Source organism: Cinclus cinclus, chromosome 2, assembly GCF_963662255.1.
Source record: "Cinclus cinclus chromosome 2, bCinCin1.1, whole genome shotgun sequence".
Lineage (NCBI taxonomy): Eukaryota > Metazoa > Chordata > Aves > Passeriformes > Cinclidae > Cinclus > Cinclus cinclus.
In genome coordinates this window covers 46,956,930-46,962,979 of record NC_085047.1, presented here as the reverse complement: position 1 = coordinate 46,962,979, position 6,050 = coordinate 46,956,930, and positions in this window count along the sequence as shown.

The window sequence follows — 6,050 nt, the reverse complement described above, 5'->3', positions numbered from 1 at the left end:
ACCCAAGCCATCCTGAACAGGAAGATGTAAGCACTGATTTCATCTGGGGTCAAACCAAACAATGTATCGAAGAGAACTGTTTACCAGCAAGTCCTCTGCTTCCCTGGAATGAAGATAAGATGGACATACCATGAACGTTCTTTGTAAAGGTTTGTGAAACTAACTACAGTCCCAGAATAAAAAAGATTAATTGTGGCAGGAAGAAGAAAAAAGGAAAAATGAGAGTTGTACCTGAGAAGTTACTGCCTCACTGCCAAATATTAGAGATTTAGAAAAAGACGACTGGCTTAAGCAGAGATACATAATTTGACTGCAACTACTTCAGTCTGTGGACATTCATAACAAGCATAAAGATTTCTGAAAAGCAATAGAAATCATACTACATAAGAAGTATAAAATAAAGAAGTATGCATTCAAGAGCACAGCTGTGAGGGAGCATTTCAAGACACTGTTTCAATGTTTACATCTACTCTCTCAACAAGGGTAGAAATAACAATAATAATTTTAACTAAAGCCACTCTTTGCAGGGGCAGGGAAGAGGTTGTCAACAAAATGAATGAGTTCCAACATTACAGAAATGCTCTTTTCACCTAGACTGACTGCCTCCAACTGTAAGATATACATAAATCCAGACCCTCTGGACATGGGAAAAAATCTACAGGCCATATTTTGCATATCACCACAATTTGATGGCCTGTTATTTCTCAAGAAAACAGAAATATGAGAAACATTCTAACAGTGCAGTCTAATTCCAGAATTCTCTTGAATATGTAGTCACTACCTGTGAATGGTGCACATCAAAAAAATTTCCCTCAACCTAAAGAAAAAGGGGATTGGGTTTTTGGCCTTGTTTTGGGTTGTTGTTTTTTGGTTTTTGTGGGGGTGTTTTTGCTATGAAGTGAAATCCCTTTTGCATCACTAAACAGTATAAAGCTAAAATTTATTTTATACACAGCTCTCTGTGACAGGATATTTGCGAGAGGCTGTTCAAGCAACAGAGGCAGGTTTAATAAAGCTGGCATGACTTGGAGATCATTTGGAAAGACTTCTGCCATGATAAAAACAACATACAGAGAATTAAAGTACAGTTCATGTTGTTGCCCTTCATGTAATAGATGTGAAAAGAAAAGGTCATCCTATGGACTGTAACAGCTACTCTGAGCACAAGAGCAGCGTCTTTGCAATGCATGTGATCCTCTATTCTAACCCAGAATCACATGGCAAGTTTCCTGCCCCAAGGATCAGACCAGAATAACTCTGAAAAATTACATAAAGGCAGCTGGACTTCAGAAATCATGAATGAAAAAATAAAACAATCATTTTCAATATCAAAGGGTAGAAGAAAACATACACACACAAGTTATTAAAGATAGAAAACCATTACAGGAAAAAAAAGCAAAAATACTGAGTTTGTAAATTACTTTGTAGGTGTAACTTGATATTATTTTCACTTAAAATTTCCAGAACACCAATAAATATTTCCTGCTTTCAAACTTCTGGCATCTAATCTGGCAAGATACCTTTGCAATAGTATTTTTTCTTTTTCTAATCACTAATTGTCTTTCTTCTCCTTGATGCATAAATTTTTTGAGACCTAGATTTAAGATGCCAATTATCCATGACCTTCATACTTCAATGCCAAAATGTTCAGCAACAAAGTCTAGGGCAGGCTGTTCCAGCTTCCTGACAAGAGAAGATGAGTTTTTACTAGTGGTCCTTACTTGGGGACCAGATGGGAAAGCCACCTTGTAGCGTCATGGAAAGGTGAAAGGTAACAAAAAGGCAGGACAGAACTGACTTGTGAACTACCCATGGAGAGCTCTAACAGTTTAAGAACAGAGATAAAATTCTAGAAAACAGGAGTCTTCTGGTTTTATTCTCGGATCAGTAAACAATGGGCCATGTGGAATAAAATATTGAGGATTACATGGTTGGTTACTTCTTTCCCCAGTTTGCCTACAAATATGGCTTCCTGCACATACACAGCTACATAAGTAGAGGGCTGAGTTTCCAAGATTTTCATCAAAATTTCAAAGAATCTGGAACCTCTCAATTTCTGCAAAACAAACTGCAGTTGTAAGGAGCCTGGTCACATCTCGAGGTTTGCTAGTGTACCTCATGGGGACCTTGTGAGAACTCAGTAGGTGGGACAGGAGTTAATACAAAAAGGTATTCAGCATGGCTCACAGACCATCCATTTCTACTCCTATAATCATGAGTAACAGAGCTGACCCTCACAGTCACTTCTTTACTTGGTACAAGAGCCAGAGCAGAGCATAAGTCAGCAGATTGTGAAAGACATGCTGCAGAAGCATCTTCTCTTACCTCTTGCAATATTCTCTAGACAAAGAAACTGCCTCAGAAGCATCTTTTCAGCTCCCTCCTATTTGCATATTAATTAAATTATTAAAAACATAATGTTATTATGCATATGTTATTAAACTAATATTTATCTTATTTTCAGAGGACAACAGAAGTGCTTGACTTTTTAGGCCAGAGTGTCATCTCCAGCCTCCACACCTTACACCCCGTCATTTTTGAAAGACTCCCTTTTTAATTTCCATCCAATTGGCAGACAGTTTGAGTCCTGCACTGATTGGTAGAAACTTAGGGCAATTTTCCTAAGATTTTTCTCTTTCCACTCTGCACTATCCAGCTCTGCCAGGTTTCATTCACCCCACTTACATTTGGGAGTGTTGCCTTATACATTACCAAATGCAGCACCACACCAGACCATACCATAACACTGGTCTGGATCTCTATCACCTTTTGGGCCATACTGCTTGCCCAGACAGATCTGCTTCAGGTGAATTGCTAATACAATTCTTGCCAAAAACACATCTCCCTGCTTTTTTCCAAATTTGCAAAGGCATAGAAAATATTGATGATCTTTGTCTTCCTGGAATATTCTCGCACTCTTTCTAGGAATAAACAAGGACATCTCTTTGCCATCCCATTATTACACATGTGCACAGTTACAAGAAAATGCTCTGAAGGGACATCAAGCAAATAATACCAATTGTCAAAATTCTATAGCAATATATTTATACAAATTACATATTTCTGCACGTATTTACACACCATTACAGAATATCAAGTATATAACACCAATTGTTCTTTTCTTTTTCCCTCAGATTTTTCTTCAAGTCAATTTTAGTGCTCGAGAAAGGTGCCAGATGGACAGCACTAGAAAGTGAAGACTTCTGTTTCTCCCCAGCACGGGGGGAGAGGCACTGCAAGCCTCCCTGCTCTGCCATGTCAGCTCTCTGCTGCCCTGTTTTGGCAGGATCACACAAGGAGCAGGAAGGCATCCGTACCCCTTCACGCCTTGGCAAAAGAGCTGAGCAGCACCCAGGTGACAATGGTTTCACCCATCCCCCACCAGAAAACAAGCAGAAATAGCTCATTTTACACAAGGGACTGAACAGAATCTGGTGTTTGCTACCCAAAACAGGCCAAATTTGACCCAGTGAACCTGCAGGGAGTGGCAGACTGCCAGCTCCTGGGCCTTCCAGTCTTGCAATAATACCTAAGTTAAATTACATGTTCCGATATTTACATAAAGTCAGTATTTACACACCATTACGGGTTATTCGAGTAAATCGGTTACAGTTTATTTAGAAGGACTGCCATAAACTCATAACATTTTTCTCGAGTTTAATCCTTTCTTTAGAAAAATACAAAAAAAAAATAAATTAAATAAAACATGTTAACTAGTAGTAATGATTAGCCTATGACTAAAAATCCAAGTCAATTTAACATTAAGACTTAACTGCGGCCTAGTATTGCGGCCTCAACTCAGAGTCATTTTAACCTTTGCAAATAATTTCCTGGTGTATGTCAGATTTACTGAAACAGCAGAGAGTTGCAACCTCCCTTCCTCGTGGTGGGGTTGATCCATTTAGCACGGAGCAATGAGCCCTAGTCCTGCCCAGAAGTGCCTTTTCTTCCTCCAAGGTCTTTGCATCGCCCATTTGAACGATCCGGCTGATCCACAGCAGCCGAACAATCCACAGCCCCAAAGGGTGGGAGACAAATGCATGGGCTGCAGCTGAGGGCTGTAAATTCCCAGGCAACAACAGTCCCTAGACAAGTACCCTACAAATCAACTAATGTAATGTACGTACCTTTATCTTTCATAAACAATTACAACAAAACGCCGCGTTACGCTTCAGATTACCGATACCTCCGGTTGAGACACGGCTCCTCCTACTTGCTTCAGTACGGAAAGGGAGCGTTTGCTCAGGACACCGAGTCAGAGGTCACTCCAGAACAGAAATAAGTTTCAAATAATATAAAACAGATGAACAAGGGTGCTCTAGAGCAAAAATTTCTTAGTTACAAGTAGGCTACGACCTTTTGTGTCACTCCTCCTAAGGAGCCCCCGTGCATATGCAGGCAGCCAGGGTGTCAGGACCAGCCCTGCTCCCAACATATCCAATGGTGAAGGCTACACTCAACTTAGTGGCACTAGATTCAAATCCTGAAGGGTAAAACAACTACAAAATGCATTTGTCGTATGGATCTTAACATGGTTTTTGTCTCTTTTTTTTTTCCTTTTCTTCAGAGTATTAAGGGGAAAAATGCCTCTTCCTGAGGGTTAATTTCCAAATGGTAACTGCTAATCAATGTGTTTGCGTGCTTATCATAAAATACTACATACCCTTAAATATTACATAGTTTCCTCACTTAGGGCTCATGAATATTTGAACATACTTTAGGAAAAACAATAAAAATAAGTCTAATACTGTCCCCCTCATTGTCATTATTGATAGAGATTTATTAGTTTCATTTTGCAAGTTTTACTTTAGGAAGGGTGCTAATATCATGTATTATGACAGTTCACACTGAAAGCAATTTTCCATAAAAGGTATTACAATGACCCCTATGGAACTTGTATAATTTCATAGTAGATAGTCAAGTGCACAAATAAACATGTTTACAAGAGTGATCCTGTTAACCTGGTTTTGCCCTCTGAAATATTTATGTGTTCTTTGTGGAATCTTAAAATTAGTATAATTGTTGTTGGTATTACTTATGCTGTTTCTGGCATTCTCTTTAGGAAAAAAAAAATAGCATATTTATCATTTAGCTTTGGTATAATCTGCAATAGGTTTTAACAAGTAGAATATATTCCAACCCCTATATTTTCCACAGCTGTGAAATTTACAATGATGTAAGAAGTCACTTTATCAGAGAGGAAATATTACAGACACATAAAAAAAAGTTGAAGACCCAGTTTTCTCTTTAATCCTCTGGGGTAAGCTATGAAACAAGCAGTCAGAAGAGTGAGGACTCAGTGTTATGAGTGGTGTGCATACTTGTACAATAATACGGGCACAAAAGAGATTGTCGCCTTTAGTACATGAGGGTCACTAGAATTTATTATTATTACCTTTTTATTGTTGGCTTTTTTTTTTTATCCATGCACCTTTATATTTACTTGCATGAATTTACCACAGGTTCATAGTGGCCTTTGCCATTTCAATGCTTACAGAGCCTAAAGCTTCCAAAATGCCTATCTGGCCTGTACATATTTCATTAAAAATAAACTCTATATAATAAATAAATATATAAAATAAATAAAATGTTGCCTTTGGAATTTCTATAAATAAATTTAACTTTTTATTTTTATTTTTTTTTACTAAGAGGTCTTTGCTTTAAACTCAGTGGGGTGAGACCCAGAGAGCGATTAACTGAAAAGTCTCTTGTTTAAGTAAGACTGCACCCTCCATGCCTTTGTAAATGCAGCGTACACTTGAGCAGGCCACCAGCCAAAAATCCTGATGAATCGAAGTATGGCAGCTATGCTGATATATGACGAAGTACAACTGATCAAAAATTTAAAAGCGTGTCTATTCCCCAGCATGCATCAGGCCTTCCTCCTCCTCACCCTCCTCCTCCCCTCGGCTCCTCTCTCTCGCGCTCTCACTCCCATTCATCCTCTCCCTTTCTCTCTCTCTCTCTCACTCACTCTCTCGCGCTCCCTCTCGTACTAAATCAAGCGAGTGGGCATAGGCTCTCCTCCAGGAGGACAAACCTTTAAGTGC